This window comes from Sus scrofa, chromosome 11 (assembly GCF_000003025.6).
Source record: "Sus scrofa isolate TJ Tabasco breed Duroc chromosome 11, Sscrofa11.1, whole genome shotgun sequence".
Taxonomy (NCBI): domain Eukaryota; kingdom Metazoa; phylum Chordata; class Mammalia; order Artiodactyla; family Suidae; genus Sus; species Sus scrofa.
This window is the reverse complement of record NC_010453.5, coordinates 77,454,416-77,472,980: the sequence shown is the minus strand read 5'-3', so window position 1 is coordinate 77,472,980 and position 18,565 is coordinate 77,454,416. Positions and strand designations below refer to the sequence as shown.

Here is an 18,565-nt window from a genome sequence, read left to right as displayed (position 1 = left end):
GTCTCCTTAACAGGGCACACTGTCCCCGGGACGCGGGGCCTGGGACCTGGGACCTGCCACCGCCAGCAGGCAGCGCCCTCGCCTCCATTGCCCCGCCTCGCCTCACGTGGTTCCAGGAGGAGCCGCACCTGCTCAGACCCGGGACTTCAGAGACCCGAGACCCAAACCAGCCGGTTGGAATCTCAAAGGAAGGACCAGCGGGCTACACTCCGCCAAGCAGCGAGGCTGAGGGCAGCCCTGAGAGACGGCAGTGCACAAGCCCCTCCCCCAGGCTCACGCCTCGCACCCACGACCACCCCTTCCGAGCACAGAGAGGCGGGAACCCGGATCCCATCCGATCGGCAAAGTCTATCACCAAAAACGCACCCCATTCACACTCGGTTGAAGGTGAGGAGAATCACCCAGCATTCTCAAACTTCTGCCATTCTCCACCAAAACAACCTGTAATAGGAAATGTATCGGCTTCATTTCAATATTTTACTTTCGATAGAAACAACAGCACTGGAGTTCCCGTCGTGGCGCAGTGGTTAACGAATCCGACTAGGAACCATGAGGTTGCAGGTTCGGTCCCTGCGCTTGCTCAGTGGGTTAACGATCCAGTGTTGCCGTGAGCTGTGGTGTAGGTTGCAGATGCGGCTCGGATCCCACGTTGCTGTGGCTCTGGCGTAGGCCGGAGACTACAGCTCCGATTAGACCCCTAGCCTGGGAACCTCCATATGCCGCGGGAGCGGCCCAAGAAATAGCAAAAAAAAGACAAAAAAAAAAAAAAAAAAGAAACAACAGCACATAACGAAATACAGCAAATACCACGGCACACGTAAGCCAGGACGGAAGCGACCCGGAGGGTAAAGCGGGACAGAAAAGCTCTAGACGTTGCCTCCGCGGTCACGGCCTTCGGGGGGTGGGGGGGCGGTCGTGCCGTGCGGGAAGGAGGCAGACAGCCCTGAACTCCAAGGCCACCCCAGAGGCACAGCCCTACCCAGCTCACTGAAGCCCTCTGGCCCGGGGCGTCCCGGCCACAGATGGGAATGAGGACGACAATGACGATGGCAAGAAGCAGCCCCATGCGAGGTTCAAAAATGAATAGTGGGACTCGGGACCGACTGCACGGGGCACGATCGCCAGTCCACCCCGTGGCCAGCGAGGCCCGTGTGGGGCGGGCACAGACAGCAGGGGGCGCTGCTCAAGAGGGCCACCACCCAAGCCCTTTCTAGGCCACCGCAGAAGGGGCGGCCTCCTGGCCACAGGAAGGAAAACAAGTTAAATCTGACGGATGCTCTCCATCCAGGGCCCCGCTGCAATCATGCAAAGGGGCTTCTAGCAACCGCCCACCCTGCTGGTGGCCACACGAGAGGCGGCAGCAGCTTCGCCTGCCTAGCATGCCTCCCATCCGGCCGGCAGAGGCCAGAGAAACTAGGTCCTCAAAGCACCCAACAGTCTGACCACTGACCCCAGAACACACTGCCAGTGACACATCTCTAGAAGGGCTAAGCAGGACCACCAAGCGGCCTGCTAAAAGATCCTCCCTGACCTGGTCCTTATTAAGATTTAACGTCAGGTTCTGTTCCCGAACTGACACGTGGAATAAGCAGGGCTCACCTTCCTGCAAAGGAACATGAGGCTGTCACATCCGCCAACCAGCACCAGCACCCACCTGGCAGGGCGATGCCGTCACGGTGCCCGCGGGTGCATGCCTGTGCCAAGCTCTCCAACGTGCAAACCTCTAGCCAGAAGAAAGAGGACTGTGTTTTAGCAGAAATAACCACCTCGGGAGCTCCCACTGGGCACAGCGGTATTGGTGGCATCTCTGCAGCGCCAGGACACAGGTCTGAGCCCACAGTGGGTTAAAAGCATCTGATGCAAATACAGCTCAGATCTGATCCCTGGCCAGAGAACCCCACATGCTGCGGGGCAGCCAAAAGGAAAGACAGAAAGAACCACCGCGGTTTTCAGGAAAGCTTCAACCACTGATGTAAAATGAAGGGCCTTCAAAGACACAACAGACCGATGCTGACCAATCAGAGGCTTACGTTCACCCGTGTCCAGCCTCCCTGTCTAACCGCAGGTCACTGCAGCCTCCAAGAAGTCCCCTCCCTGGGAGAGTGCGGTGCGCCCCCATCTGCCGCCAGGCCTTCCCGGGGTCCCCACAGAGTGGACAGGACGACGTGTGCCAGCCCCGAGCAGAAGCCTGAGCACCGGTGTTTCAGCCAGCCTCTCTGGTCTGCCCTGTAAGAACGGCAAGGCCCGCACTGGCACTGCTCCATCAGCCTGGATCCGAAATAAAACAGGATGCTCAGAGCAGAGCAACCCCGTGTCGGCGATGGACACAGGACGGGCAGGACAAGCCTACGGTGTCGGCCGCCAAAGGCAACGGGAAGACGCCAACCCTTAGATCCGACACATCACTGAGTCTGCTTCGCCTCGGCTTCCAAAGTCACGGACGGTGCTGGAAATCAACCGTCTCTTCCACATAAGCAAGCGGAAAAGCAAAGGCTACGTCGCAAAACAGACCGTGTTGCACTTCAAGTAACAAAGGCCCTGTGAGTCAGGAGTCGTCCAAGTGAACCCCCCTCAAACTGGCTCAAAGAAAAGAGGACAGGACTGGCTCGCGGGGCTGTCGGGTCAGGGGCGGCAAGACCGAGGGTCCCGCTGTGGCCTGTGCGTTAAGACTGGGCCAGCGGTGACTCGGGTCGCTGTGGAGGCCCGGGTTAGGGCCTGGCCCGGTGCAGGGCTGCAGGATCCGGCCTTGCTGCAGCTGCAGCTGGGTTCGGCGCCTGGCCCGGGAACTTCCGCAGGCCTCGGGTGCCGCTGTGAAAGAAGAAAGGCAAGAACCACCAGCCCGGCGACAGGAGCTTCAGGCCATCTCTCGACTCTACTCTCCGCAGTGTGGGCTGAAGGTTCAAGGATGTCCTTCCCCATAAGGCCACACAACTGCCAGCCCCCGGCCCCAGCCACCAAGGCCACCACCACCTCAGCTGCTCCTGGCCTGCCTGAGTCGTGACCACATGGCCAGAGAGGCAGCACAGCAAGCGGACGTGGACAAGGCCCAGGCGACAGCACGCAAAAGCCTCTGGCCGAGCTCACAAGCGCGGGACGCGGTGCTGGGGGCAGGGCAGCCCAGGCCCAGGCCCGTGCAGACCAGCGGGACCAGTAAGACGACGCGAAGGAACCCGCTCCGCTGCAACAGCCTTCACGCCACCCCCACCACAGCCGAGCCACCCCCCACCCCCCCACCCACGCGACAAAAGCAGATGTTCGCCCTAAATGTCATCCCCGGCTGGTGACGCCCCTCAACGCACCCAAAGAGAAAAGGCCAGGCGTGCGCGACGTCCTCTTCCCACCACCCCAGGACCGATGGAGAGGCCCTACAGCAACGAGGCCCCACGGCGCTTTCTCAACGCGCAGCCTTAACGCCACTCCGAATGCAAGGGGCCAGGTCGGCTTCTCCGAGGAGGTTACGAAGAAGCTATTTTTGCACACGAAATGGTTGCCTTAGGCAGAGTTCTGGAGTGCGGCTCTCAGTTTAAAAATACAATCTTGTCCTACCACGGTGTCAAATGGAATGTGTGATTTTAGAACTAGATGAGTAAAAATGAATCTTAAGTAAGTTGTGCTATTTAAGCTTAATGCAAATGGTCCACGTGGCTGGGGGATGGGAACCAGAGCCAGCAGGGAATTTTCACTCTCTTGGCTTCTGCAGACATGGTACTTAATCCCACCTACTCTCACACCCTAGGGATAAAATTAAAGTTTGACGACGGAGTCTATCAATACACAGCACTTTCACCCAGTGTGCCCCCAATTTCTCTCAGTTTAAAACGACAGCTAAGTTATATTCTATTTTGTGGCTTCCACTATATCAACAGCCAAAATTCTAGGACTGGGACCAGCTACACAAGACAAGTTTTAGTTAGTTTCCAGGAAGGGCTGGGGGTGGAGGATTAGAACCAAGTCCCGAGAAGCTGGGCAAGACAGCTGACACAGTGAAAGGGCCGCTGACCTTCCTTCTCCGTAAAGGAGCCACTGCCCCAAACAGAAATCTGGCCAGGGACGCCAAAGCGCCATGAGGACAGGAAGAAGAGGGATGAAGCACCTGCTGAGGCCGCGGGGGCCCTGCGCAGACCTTGTGCCAACCTAATTCACAAACAGCCAAACAAGGCTGCAAAGGACAGCGTGACAGGTTCCAGATGACAAAGGATTGAGTCCGAGCAGTCACTGCTGCTCCCCCCGCCACACAGGGGTCAGGGGGCAGCGCCGGAGGAGCAGGGCTGGTTCGCAGACACACCCAGCACAGATGCAGCACCCCACCGGCCTGTGACAGCCTCCTGGTCCCGTCTCCCAGGGACAGTGAGACGGGCCCTTCAAAAGCAGCCACACGGGCACCAGACCGAGGAGGGATCTGGGCAGATGCTGACCATCAGTCACGGTGCCGACGTTTCGACGAGTACATCGCGTGAATTTTCACACTCAAACCAAGTGGTTACAAACTCAAACTTTGAGAAGGCTTCACGACGATAAAATGCAGACATGTCGCCTGCCATCCCTCCCCTGATCCTGCTGAAATGACAGGAGGGGCAGCGTGGAAAGACAGTCCTGAAGAACGAATCCACTGCAGTGCCAGGCGGGAGCAGGGGCCCACGAGCACCGCGGCGGAGGCTCGGGATTCCTGGGGCCTCATGACCAGGAGGTGCTCTCGACAGCCCTGGGAAGGAGCCCGGGCAGCCCCGTGGAGGGCCCGCCAGCCCCAGGGAACCACAGGGCACAGCACGTCCTCCAGGAGACGCCAAGCACTCAGGCAAAGTCCGCTGCCTGTGCTGGCTTCCTGGCCTAAGTGACAAACGAGGTGCTGCCAGGCCCACAGAACCGGCCCGGAGAGAACAGGAGGGACAACTGTACCCGAGTGAAACCCAAGAGCTCCAACTCCACCTCAGAGCCTGAACGCTCCCCTCGGGTAGAGGGCGAGGAAATGGGGGCCGGGGTCCGTCCCCACGGCTCCCGGCCTGTCCCTGGCCGCACCTGCACCTGAGGGCAGCCGGCCAGCCTCCCGCCACCCGCGAGCTCCGCGGTCAGGCCAGCCAGCGGGCTCCATTCACAAGGAGGAACCAGAACGAGCGCCCGGCAGACAGCAGAGGGACGGTGACCTGCCACCCTACACGAGATGCAGCAGGCACACTCCCTGCCCCGCCCGCCCAGCGCAGCCAAAAGCCCCGGACGCTGAAAAGGAAACAGATGCCAGACAGGGGGAGCTGGAGGGCCAGCAACCGGCGGCTGGCTTCAAGACTGTAAGAATTAGCTGTCACGGTGAGAAACGAGAAAGTATTTGCATTTATTTACAAATAAATAAAGCCAAAAAATTAAGCTGATGACCAAGTATTTTCATTGAGAACATGTTTGTTTTTTTAAAAAACTAGGCCCAGTACTTGCATGCCATAAAATCTAGTGCCTTTCTCCATTTAATGTCTACTTGCCAGTCTATGTACACTGTGCACTCACTTCGACCCCAGTACCAGTTAATGCGCTTGCGAGCGTGAGCGCAGGGACACGGTGGGACTACAATGTGACCGCTGGCCTGCTCTCCGGCCTGAGCTCTCTACCTGGTCGGGTAGATCTGAGCGCCGCACAGGCGTCCCTCCCTTCAAGCCTGTTGTGATCTCCAAGAAAGCACCAGAACTCTGCCCTCGAGGTTCCGGGTCACCACAAACCCCTATGCAGTCAGGACCCCGAATGCCACCATTCCCCTTTAATTCCTATTTAGGACAACTCACCGCACCTAGGGCTTTGGTGGTTCGACTCCACAAACCACCCCGAGAAGCCTGGGGGCCAAGCAGGAAGCCTGGCAGGCCCTCTGCCCGCCCAGGGGTCTGCCCACCCGGCCGACCGCAGGGTCTCCTCCTGTCTGAGGCTCAACCCCGCGTCACTGTCCCTCCTGCAGGAGCTGCAGCCACGGCCCTGTAATCCCAGTTCCGCGTACTGCCGGCAGGTGCTACCCAACACTCCGCAGGGCTTCCAGCAGACACCTGCGCCTGTGCCGCCTCGGGACAAGGCTCAGGGAAGGTGCTCATGCACCCTGTGTGGACGGACCAGCATCGCTGGGGAAACACCCCCGTCCTCCACTCACAGTGCAATACACACTTAATTTTTACAACACTGTCCATCCAGTGCACGCTCCAGTCCATGGGTCCCACACCTCGTGCCATCTGAACGGCCCAGCAGTCACCCAAGAAAGTCTCCCAGGCAGGTAAGAGGTGATTCTCCTCTCCCAGGGGCAGGGTCCGAGCTAAGACTCCAACAAGCTGCTGGAAAACAAGAAGGGAGGTTCCCAGGTCTGCTCCCGGCAGAGAGACGTCAAATCTAAAGGTGGAACAACGTCAAACTCTCAGGGCACAAACGTCCCATCTCCTGGGCTGCCTGGTCTTTCCTGGTCCTTCCAACATCTCCGTCTGATGTTCTTCAAACTTCTGGCCAGGATCTATGACCAAAAAATGCATTGTACATCATAACCAGTACACACAAAATCCACACAGTTGTGCAACTTCAATTTTTAATAAATTCACCACTAGGAGTTAAACAATTAGCAAATGCAACAAGGACAGCATTTATTCAAGCTTTAAACAAAGTTGCTAATGATTCACTGGTTCTAATTCCTGTATTTTCCAGTTCTAAAGCCTTCATTATCCTGAATGGCTTTAGCTAAGTTATGCATTACACCCAAAACGGTGGCGGGCAGAGTGCCGAAAATTAACGCTCTGCAATTAAGCCCCAAGTCTTAAGTAAATTCCCTCCTCAGTCGCGTGGGTCAGATTTTTTACATCTATGTCAACACATGAAGCACTCAAAATACATGAATTGCAGACATGCCATTAAATGGTTCCTAAGAAGACCAATCAATCGCCCAGGCGCCCACCCTCCTGCGTCTCACAGCGCTTCTCCAGCAGTGCCTCGCCGCCGGCTTCCTCCAGCTGGCCTTTAGTTCTAAACGTGGCGTTCAGGCCTCTCTCTAAACCTGGATCCGAACACCAACTCTGCCTCAGTGTGCATGAGGAAGCAGACCCAGGGCGGAAGCTCTCCGCCCCGCTCCTCCGAGCACCAGGCCCAGCCGTGTCTCCAGCACAAGGCGCCCTGTGGCTCCTTTGGCACCTAGGGGCCAGTCGGCCAGCAGCGGCTCTCAGGCTGCTGGTGCACAGCGTGACCGGCTCTTGTAGGCACACCTTGGAGACACTGCAGGTCCAGTTCCAGACCACTGCAGTAAGGGAGCATCACACTAATGAAAGCCACACGTGTTCTGGTTTCCCAGTGTGTGTGAAACGTCTACAGTGAACTGCTGGCTGCTGAGTGTGCACACAGCATCACGTCCAAGAAAAGCAACGTGCGCATCTTCATCTGAAAATACTCCACGGCCAAGAAAAACGGTGCCCATCAGCCAAGGTTTCAGCAAGTCAGAATCTCCTCTGGGGGCCGAGGGTCCCGCCTCCATGCCCACGGCTGCCGACCTTTCTGGGCGGCGGCGGGGGTGGGGTGTTTGCTGAAGGCGGGGGCGGCTGGGCCAGTTTCTTAAAACAGGACAAGAACCACGTCTGCCGCATCCACGGGCGCCGCCTTCACGGGCCTCTGTCACATTCGGTGCCGTCTGAAGGCATTTGACCCTCAGCAGAACTCGGGTCAAAACTGCGGTCGATCCTCTCACGTCCTGTCCCTGCTTTGTGAACGAAGTCTGTCATGGTCTGCGTTCTCTGCTGTCACTTCAATAACCTCCACAGCATCTTCACCAAGAGCAGATTCCATCTCAAGAAAGCAATTTTGGGGCTCATCCGTGAGAAGCGACTCCTCATCTGCTCAAGTTTTACCATGAGATTTCAGCAGTTCAGTCCCCAGCTTCGGGTTCCACGTCTAATTCTGGTTCTCCTGCTGTTTCCACCACGTCTGTAATTAATCCCTCCACTGAAGTCCTGAACCCTCAAAGGCATCCATGAGGCTGGAAGCGACGTCTTCCAAATCCTGTTAGTGCCGACATTCTGCCCTCTTCCTCTGAGTTGCGAATGTTCTTCAGGGCGTTCAGAACCGTGACTCCTTTCCAGAAGGTTTCTAAGAGACTCTGCCCAGATTCATCAGAGGAATCCCCCCCACGGCAACTAAAGCCCTACCAAACGTACTCCTGAAACAGTAAGACTCCAAAGGAGAAGTGCCTCCTCAATCCCTGGGCTGCGGGAAGGATACAGTGTTAGCAGACGCCAGGCAACAGTAACCTCAAGTCCTCCATCCGAGGTCTTGGGTGACCAAGCACCATGTCAACCAGCCGTAACATCTTGAAAGGAATCTTTCCGGGCAGGTGGTCCCAGAACAGGTTTAAAATATTCAGTAAACCGTGTTATACACAGAGGTGCTTCATCCAAGCTTCCCTGTTCCATTTACAGAGCAAAGGTGAGTGTAAGCTTCCCTCAGGGGCACGGGCAGGCACCTCAACAGCCTCAGAGCGAAGGGAAGATGCCAGTGGGTGGCAGGAAGCAAGACCATGTCCCGTCTCAATTCGAGGACCAGGCGGTTCCTCTAAACTGCCAGAGAAAATACCCAATACACACCCGCAGACATTAGGTCAGCACATGCATATTCTGGCTGGACAGTTCCTTTCCAAACATACCGAATGCAGTTTTCACATCTAAATATGGCCCGAAAGGCCTCGGGACTTGTTTTGCTTTGTAATTACGAACTGGGAACCTCTCCTCTCGCTCGTTCCCAAGCCTAAAAGGAACTCCTCAGGGACACAAGCTGTTTTAGGGCAAGAAGAAAAGCAGGGGCCTTCGCCTTCCTGCAAAACCAATGGGGAAATGCCTGTCAGGAAAACGGGGTTCCCTTCCTGCAAGACCAATGGGGGTTGTCTGGATTTGTTTTTAAATGAAAACAGAAAAGTGACAAGTAAAAAGATATTCAGAGAAATCCATTTTACTAGACTTAAAAGGGTGGGAAATAGGAATCGGAAGAGGGAAATGAGATCAAATGGCAGGACCCCAAGTCCTAGAATGTCCCATGGCCAGAGAACCAGGCAGTCACAGCACCTCAGGACTCTGAGGGCCACACGTGCACCTGACCCCAGCTTCACACACTCCCGCTTGTGCATCACAGCCGACACCGCTTCACCGCTCCCGAGGCCTTCCCGGAAAACAAGCGCATGGACCCTCAGTCATGCACTGGGCCGACCATCTGGCCAGCATGGCACACGCACCTGCGACCTTATATACTCAAGACGACGCATGTTTCACACACAGAGACCCAACTCCAGGCCAGTGACGATGCACCTGAGGCCAGTGAGAGGCCGTGCAGCCAGCAGAGCCAACCCAAGCAGCCCAGCACACAGGCGAGCCGCACACAGCCCGTGCGGGAGGCAGCAGGCAACCGCAGCTGAGCTGACGGCAAAGCACCCCGGCTGCGACAGTCTGCAACAGGAGAAAGCACATGTTGGGACAGGGCGGGAAGAGGGCACACAGCTTTCTCTGATGCACAGATGCCCGCCCTGTCCGGGCTGCCCTCGCCCCCCGCCATGCGGCCCGGGCCATCTCCTGTCCCTGTGGAAGGGTCGGAGAAAGCTCTGGATGCTGCTGACCCATCAGCCCACAGGCCGGAGGGAGGGAAAAAGTGGCTGCACGGAGCATCCGTCCTGTCTTGTGGAGGCAGGACGTCCTCAGCTCCTCTTACCCCAGAGCTAGAGAATCGCCAGACCAGCTCTCTGGCCTGGCTCAGGCCCTCTCTGACGTCAAAACCCCACGGTGGCTGAGAGGGCCCAGAGCCTCCCTGGAAAAGCAGACCGGCCAGTTGGGCTGTGCAGCTGGGGGCCCCTGCCCTCGAGCCGGCCCGCATGCATCCACTTCCCGAGGAAAACAGGCCACCTGTTGAGTCAGACGCGAGCGAGGTGGTTCACGAAGCCAGGCCCTTTGAGCTGGGAAGGGACAGAGGCTGAGGGAGCGGCGACAAGGGGATACAGGTGAGCACGCGGTGGGAGAAGCTCGGCTGGGACTCTGGACACGCTGAGCCCCTTCCCGCCGGTCCACGTGGGGAGGCACATGGAAACCTGGGACATGGAGGACCCAGCACCTGCGTCCAGCGGTGGGCAGTCAGAGACACGGGTACGAGTGAGGACACTGGGTTCAAAGTGCTACAGAAAGGCAGAAGCAAACTCAACTCAAAGACGCTGGCGGTGGCAGCAGAGACGAGGTCCGCCGGCCTGGCAGAGGAGATAGTGCGAGTGGACACAGCATGGACAGGGCCCAGGCTCCAGTGGGCGCCCAGCCCCATGACCGCTGGGTGACCGCACCACGTGACCGTGGAGCTCGGTCTCTCATCTAGAGGGTGACATGTCACAAGGGGGACAGGCCCAGGAGCAGCCCTACTTGGGCGTCCCACGTGGTGCCCTGGGGGCGTGGGATGAGTGGGGCCAGGGGTCAAGTGGTGAGAAGCCCCACCCACTAAGGTCACCCTCCCAGACCCGACCCTCTGACAAGGATCAGGGACCCACGACAGGTCAGCAGGACGTGGGCCAATGCACCGCTGGCAGCACGAGGTGAAGAGAAAGAACGGGAGCCATGGCAGGCGAGTGCCCGGGGTACCCCGCCATGGTGACGAGAGAGGCCGGAGTTCTGGCTCCTTCTGAGCTCAGGGCACAACTTCTCTTTTAAAGCTACGCACACGTCTTCCTGGAATGAAAGAAGCTCCAGATGCGCCCTGACAGCGTGCCCTGGGCGTCCCCAAGGCGCCCACACCACCAGCCGCTGCCCGGGTACCAATTCTCCAGCCATGTGGCCCAGAGGCAGCGGTCCTGCGGCTGTGGCTGCGATGGTTCGGGCCCACCCGCCTGCCGGAGGAGCTAGCCAGGCTTTGAAGGAAGACGGGTGCCAGGACTCAGCCCCACTTCCCCGCCAGCCCCGAACCCAGCTCTGCCACCTTCCCCCAGGCCTGCATACACTGTCACTGAAACACCCTGAGAGCAGAAAGGGACAGCGAAGGCTGGCACGGGCCGTGCCCCTCCCAGAGGCCCAGAATTTTACAGCTAAATGCCCCTGCGGACAACCACCTGACAGACACCCAGCCCCGTGGGGCGAGGCCAGCCCTGCTCCCACCGAGCCCTCCTGAGAAGGCCCCTGGGGTCGGCTCTCGGTCCCTGGCTCGCTGGTCCCGCCCGGGGGGCCCCCCCGCCCCGGGCTGCACACAAGGCGAGGCCGGGCTCCTGCTAGGCTGTGGCCTCGGGTCTCCACCTCCCTTCTCCGCAGGGCATGTGGGAAGTTACGACGAAGCACATGAGACGCCTCCGCACATAAGTCATCCCACAAGTGCCAGGCCCACTTAACCACCGGCTGACGGGCGCCCCGGCCTCAACGAGCCACTGCGGGGGCCCCTGCCTTGTGGGCCTGAGCGTGTGAAAAGCAGCCGACTCGGAGCGAAAGATGACGTGAGCGGAGAAACTCACACCAGATTTTAAAGACTTAACCTGAAAAAACAAAGTGAACACTCCCAACAATGCTTCCGTTAACTACTCACAGCTACACGGTGTTACTATTATTAAAACGAGCTTCGTGCCTCTCTTTACTCTTTCAAAGCGCTTACTGGAAATCTGAAGGTAACAAATGCGGCTCGCGTTCCATTCCTACTGGAGAGGCACCCGAAGACTTGAGGGAAGGCCTGTCCTCCGGGGAGGACAAGCGGCCTGGGCGCAGAGGGGCCGGGCCGCTCTCCCGCAGGACGGCCGGCCGGGCTCCGCACTGCAGGCCAGGGGGCGAACGCGGACCCCTCCTGCCAGGAAAAACTGAAACACCAGGACAGCCGCAGAGCAGAAACTGAGTCTCTCCGCTCATAAGCACCTACGAGATGTTCAGACTATGCCTTTCATCTCCCAAATGACGTTTTACTTACTTAATTTCTCTCAACTTCCTCCAAAGGCAACTTCCGGGAGGACCATGAATAAAGCGGCTCCAAGAGTTTACTCACTGAGTCAGTCAGAAAACACCGCGTCATCACCGACCACTTCCAGCTTCCCGTGAAGTCAGGAGCACAGAGGGAACCTGGGGCCCCAGACACACCGCCAACACGAAGCCGTGGCAGCGACTCAGCCGTCCGCCCACCTGAATCCAGCCACGGCAGCAGCTGCGAGGGGCGACTCATTCCCAGGAAAAGGACCGCAGCCTTTCGTCTCTGCCTCAAGTCCGTCTGAAGCCTGCATCAACATGCGTAGGTTTCCGCACGAGTATGTTTCGGCTATTTCAGTAGTATTTTTAAGTATTCTTTTGGACAAAATCTCGAGCATAGGCTTGGCTAAAAACCCAGAAGAAAACTGACGACTAGGACAAAGAAGTTTAATAAAAGATTCCGTCCTTCAGAAACGCCCAGGGAAGACGAGCATTTTAGAAGGAGGACGTTAGGCCTTTCTTTCCCACAACCTGGCATCCGCCCGCTGAGCCCAACCCTGGAGAGCCCACCTGACACCCTCTTCCTCTCTTTCGACCCTAAGGAGAGAGAATGAGAGCCTCCTCACTTGCGCCAAGGGAAACAGCACCTCTGCGCCCGGTCTGAGACGTGCTCCCGCCAGAGCGGCCCCAGACCAGCCCCGGCCAGCAGCAGGCCGGGGTCGCTGGTGAGAGAGCTCCGCAAATGCCGAAGCTTGTCCGCTTTTGCTTCCGAGTTGAGCAGCTTCTCTTTCACATCCTCCTTCGAGAGTCCGAGGCAGGAAATCATGAGTGCGTCGCATGTGCTTTAGTTACCACGTACCCAGAGACGCGGGCACTGCAGACCACACGAGAAAGAAAAGCCAAAATGTTTGTCCCCAGAGGCTCCCCCTCTCCTGAGGGAAAGAGAAACACCGCAGGTGCAGGGAGGCACAGACAGACTGCAGAGGTGCGCTCGCGGCCACCGCCCCGGCGGGCGAAGGGACGCAAGCAGCCCCGGGGGACAACGCGGCAGCCGGGCTCGACACCCTGCAAAGCCCCACTTTCGCCCTAACGCTGGCCCAGCAGGGAACCGCTGCTTACAAGACAATCTGGGACGGAGGACTTTGCACAGAAGTGCCCGTCACACAATTTACTGTTTCCAAGGTGAAAACCCAGAAGCCTCCACATCCAAAACACGGGGATTAGCACCACAAACAACGGAGAAGCTGTTAAAAATAAGCAGGCAGATATTTAACGTGAGAAGACGGTCACCATGTTAAGTTACCAGGATGTTTTCAAAGCATATTTACCCAAGGGCACAGGGGAGAAAAAACTAAAACACACACTAATTTGAACCCTAGTATCTTCTCTAGATAGTATGATTATATACTAGTTTCTTCTTGCATTTCTCTATTTCCTGAATGTTATTTATTTATTTATTTATTTATTTTGGCTTTTTGCCTTTTCGAGGGCCGCTTCCCGCGGCATATGGAGGTTCCCAGGCTAGGGGTCAAATCGGAGCTGTAGCCGCCGGCCTACGCCAGAGCCACAGCAACGTGGGATCCGAGCCGTGTCTGCGACCTACACCACAGCTCACAGCAACGCCGGATCATTAACCCACTGAGCAAGGCCAGGGATCGAACCCGCAACCTCATGGTTCCTAGTGGAATTCGTTAACCACTGTGCCACGACGGGAACTCCTATTTCCTGAATTTTATATAGTGAGTATGGATGAAGTTTGGGTTTGTTGTTTTTTTCCTTTGATTTTTAGGGCCACACCCACAGCATATGATGTTCCCAGGCTAGGGGTGGAACTGGAACTGCAGCTGCCGGCCTACACCACAGCCACGCAGGATCCGAGCCATGCCTGCGACCTACACCACAGCTCACAGCAACGCCGGACGCCCGACCCACGGAGCAAGGCCAGGGATCAAACCCCAATCCTCACGGATACTAGCCAGATTCATTTCCACTGTGCCACAGCAGGAACACCTAAAGATTTTCTTTTTAAATACCTACCAATGTTGTTCGAACTACAAAACAAAGAGAGACAGCTGTAACAGTAACAGCCACTCTCTATTTAGCACGGCAAACACGTGAGGCACTGTCCTGAGAGCCGGGTGCTAATTCAGTTAATCCCAGGACACATACAAAGGGCAAACACCACAGTGATGCCTTACCCCAGATGGCCAAGCAGGACAGACCCCAGCGGTCAGGGTCAGGCCACGGCGCTGTGCCACCCTCTCGCTCCCAAGCAGAAGCTGGCCATCCCCGGGCAACTGCCAGGAGGCGAGCAAGCTGCTGGGAGGCTGAGGTGGAGACGTTCACTGAAATGCCAAATCACAGTGAGCGCGCGTCCAGCCGTCCGTCCAGCACCCGCCCCAGAACCACCTGCTTGCGGTGGGAAGTGGCACAAACTCAGTGTTCTGTGAAAAATTACTCTGAGACGCTGCCAGCCGCTACCAAGGGTGACAGGGGTGTAGAGGTCCAAGAAAGCAATGGCTCTTAGCTCACAGACACAAGTTTGTTAAAAACCAGGTGAAAAATAAGACAACACCAAAGTCAGCAAAGACTCTTCTATCTGTGATGTGAACCAGTCCACCGTTCACCCTGCAAAGCAGACACCAAGGTTAAAGAGCCACCAAAACCATCTCGCAGAACGAAAGTCAGACTCCCAAACAGTCTCATAGTCGAGGGAACGGTTTTATTCCCCACAGTTTTTGGGGTGTTTCGGTTTTTTTTTTTGTCTTTTGTGTTTTTTAGGGCCGCACCTACGGCACGTGGAGGTTCCCAGGCTAGGGGTCCAATTGGGGCTGTAGCTGCCAGCCTACACCACAGTCACAACAACGTGGGATACAAGCCACATCTTCAACCTACACCACAGCTCAGGGCAACACCGGATTCTTAACCCACTGATAGAGGCCAGGTATCCGACTCGAATCCTCATGGATCCTAGTTGGATTCGTTTCCACAGTGCCACGACAGGAACTCCTTTTTTTCCCATAGTTTTAAGCTCAAATAAACAACTATGGCACAATTTGCTCACATAAGCCTGTCTGCTCTGGCTTAGCCATGGTCATTCAGACAGGCGTTCATTCAAAACTGCTACCCATGTTTCTAACCGCAGGGATGAGCACAGAGAGGGAGGCTGCAGTCCCACCACCAGCTTCCCCAGGAGGAGTCGGGAAGCAAGGCGGCCTGCAGCCCTGGGAGAAGCACCTGACTCGGTCTGAACACAGGGTCCACGCCAGCTCCACATGGCCAGCTCACTCAGCGAGGCTCTCTGCGACCTGGCACTTCCAGCAGCGAGACTCTCACCCACCCCTCATGAGCTGCTGAGTCTACAAACTGGACATGGGCTCCCACACCGGCACTTCTTCAAAAGCCCAAGAGCACCTCGGAGTCTCACGTCCATGCGGGTAACAGTGAGAATGGGTGAGTGAGGCTGCGTCTCCTTCCCGTGAAAGTGCTATGATAAGACTCACGAGGGTTTTCAAGTATAATATTCTCAAGCGGGAGAAAATCAGTGCCTGGCTCCTTATCAGAAAAACTTGATTTTTCCAGAAAAGTTCCAGCTTTAATCATCCAGCACAGACAGTTCTAAACAGGGTCATTCTACATAAAATCTTTTTTTTTTTTTTCCTTTTTACGGCTGCAGCATATGGAAGTTCCCAGGCTAGGGGACAAAGTGGAGTTGCAGCTATAGGCCTGTGCCACAGCCACAGCGGATCTGAGCCACATCTGTGGCCAACACCACAGCTTTCAGCAACGCCAGATCTTTACCCAGAGTGAGGCCGGGGATTGAACCTGCATCCTCACAAACACCATATTGGATTTTTAATCTGCTGAGCCACAACAGGAACTCCGTATCTTACCTTATTACACCAGTAGAAACACTAGGAACATGGGGAAAAACCTAAATTCTTATCAGATTCCATACTATTTAAGGAAACAAAAAAGTCAAGATGCTTGCTGGGTAGCAAAAAAAAAAAAAACAAATAATAAGAAAAATGAAGGATCATCTAAGTTACATGTGCTGTTTTCCTAAAGGCAATTTTCCAATTTTGAAGTTTTTTTAATTTTCCAAATTTAAAAATGTTTTCCAACTTAAATCTCTTCCCAAAGTTTAACAACAAATGCAAACTTACAATATTGCTTCCAAAGTAAAACATCTTTCACCATCAGAACAACTCGCGGGAGGCTAAGCACTTAATTTTCTCCAGCTAATTACGAGGTGTGTGCATTAAAATAACTGATAGCCACGATGTTCAGTTCCTCTTCCCTTTAAGACGTCTCAGGATCGTTTACAACATATACCAAAAACAGACAGTCTGCCACAAACACAAATCAGTCTAAACTGACCCTGGAAAAAAGCACCTTGACACTTAGATGGAACAGAAACTAGTCTAGAATTCAAGCCATCAATTTTAAGTTTCAGGCTTATAATTTCAGAAGCTTTCTTATCAGTCTCTCGTCTTCCAAGATTTTGTGAAAATGAAGCGTGCAGAGCTAGAAGGATTCCAAAAGAGCAAAGCCCTTCCCTCCGCACTCCCTTTCCACGTCTTTTTCTTTAAAAATACTGGGAACCACCACATTGTTCCATATGTGAAGCCGTCTTTCTGTTATCAGGCCTGTGCCTTCACGCCACGGAGGAGGGAAGTCTGGATGCCCAAGTTGGCTCCATACCATACACAGCTCCTTTTTCAGAGTGACTCAACAACGAATGAGGTTTTTTTGATGTGTTTTTTCTTTATGATAACCTATTAGGCAATTAAAAGTTTCAAGTGACTGAGCTTGAAAGAATGTTAACTAAACTTGCCTCTGTTTTAAGTTTACCAGAAAAGGTATTCTTTAAAAACAGCACAAAACAACTCATCATCGGTTTATTTAAAAGGAAACATATGCTATCGACTACGACTTTAAGGTCACCATCAATCACGAGTATTTGTTGAAAGCCTACCATGTACCTGCTGTTCTAGATGCATGGGATACATCAGTGAACGAACTCGCTTCTACCACACCTTTAAAGAAGCTATTTTAAAAAAGAGTTGCTATAAAAAATTTCCATAGCAACCTTTAGAAAACCAACGATGAAGTGTTTCAGGTTTGTTTGTTTGTTTTACACACTCAACTTTCTTTAAAACAATACTTTCTTAAAAAGTCTTAAACTGAAGTTGTCAAATTATAATCAATGTGCAAACTGAGTTTCAAATTTACTATAATGACAAATAAACAAAACGTAATAGTTTGGAAGTTCCTGCTGTGGCTGGGTGGATTAAGAATCAATCGGACCGCAGTGGCTTGGGTCACCGTGGAGGCAAGGGTTTTGATCCCTGGCCTGGGTTAAAGGATCTGGCTTGCCACAGCTGCTGTGTAGGTCGAAGCTGCACTCTGGATTCAAGCCCTGACCCAGGAACTTCCATATGCCACACATGCAGTCAAGAAAAAGCAAAACCTGCTACATGCATTCATTATCACAGCCCAATAGGGGAGTTCAACGATAAAATGACAAGGCCCAGAGTTCCCATCATGGCTCAGCGGAAATGAATCCGACTAGGAACCATGCGGTTGCCGGTTAGATCCCTAGCCTTGTTCAGTGGGTTAAGAATCCTGCATTGCCATAGCTGTGGTGTAGGTCAAAGACATGGCTCAGATTCTGCTTTGCTGTGGCTGTGGTGCAGGCCAGCGGCTACAGCTCCAATACTCTGATTCCCTAACCTGAGAACCTCCGTATGCTGCAGGTGTGGCCCTAAAAAGCAAAAAAAAAAAAAAAAAAAAAAAAAAGACAAAGCCCATCCAGCGGAAGACCTTTCTGAAACAACGTCTCTCCCACTCGGAAACAGCCACATCTCCACGCCACCCACGGTCACCTCTAAACACTTTCCATTACCTGCACATGACTTCCTCCGAGACACCAAGCTCCACCAACTCGGTGTTTACAATCATTCATAAAAACTTTAATTTCCATCAAATTTCAACCAATAGACAAGCTTTCCATCCAACCTCCCTCATAGACTTCTAGATTCATTTCCAAGAAACTTAAGAGGCTGTCCTTCTAGAGTGGAAACGCTTCTCAAAGGTACTTTCATCTGCTGCTATCTAGGAGCTTTGGTATAATTCTTCTCAGCTACCAGATGAGGAAACAAAGGCTGAGAATGTTAACGTCACAGGTAGAAAAGGCAAGATCTAATCCCCCAACAGACGACAAGCGCATTAACCTCTAAGTCACAGAAAAAAAGGAAAGAAAAAAAAAAAAAAAAAAGGAAGCTAAGTTAGCTAGGTTTATGATCTAAAGCACCACCCCAGGAGTAAGAAAAATCACATATGCGATTTGAATCCTAGCCTGGGAACCTCCATATGCCGCGGATGCGGCCCTAGAAAGACAAAAAGAAACAAAAATTCACACTTGGTAAAATAAGATGAAAAACATTTTTCAAAGACCTGTCACTGAGCGGCTGTGTTCAGCGGTGACGAAACAATAGAAAACACAGAACCGACACCCGCCCAATCCTTAGGTTAGCAAGTCCCTCACCTGAACATCAACTGCCAGAATAAAAACCACCTAATTTCTGGTCCAAGGAAGAAAAGGAGTGAGACCAGGAGCACTAGGGGGCCCATTTCATTTCTCCGGGCTCCGCCTGGTCACCCGCTCGGGGTTC

At 54.4% G+C, this 18,565-nt stretch overlaps 1 protein-coding gene across 9 annotated transcripts in view; it reads right to left on the bottom strand.

The window, feature by feature from the left end:
• Nucleotides 1–18,565, bottom strand: part of ARHGEF7 (Rho guanine nucleotide exchange factor 7) — a 103,650-nt gene that overhangs the window by 58,021 nt on the left and 27,064 nt on the right. The gene's annotated exons all lie outside the window — the stretch shown is intronic.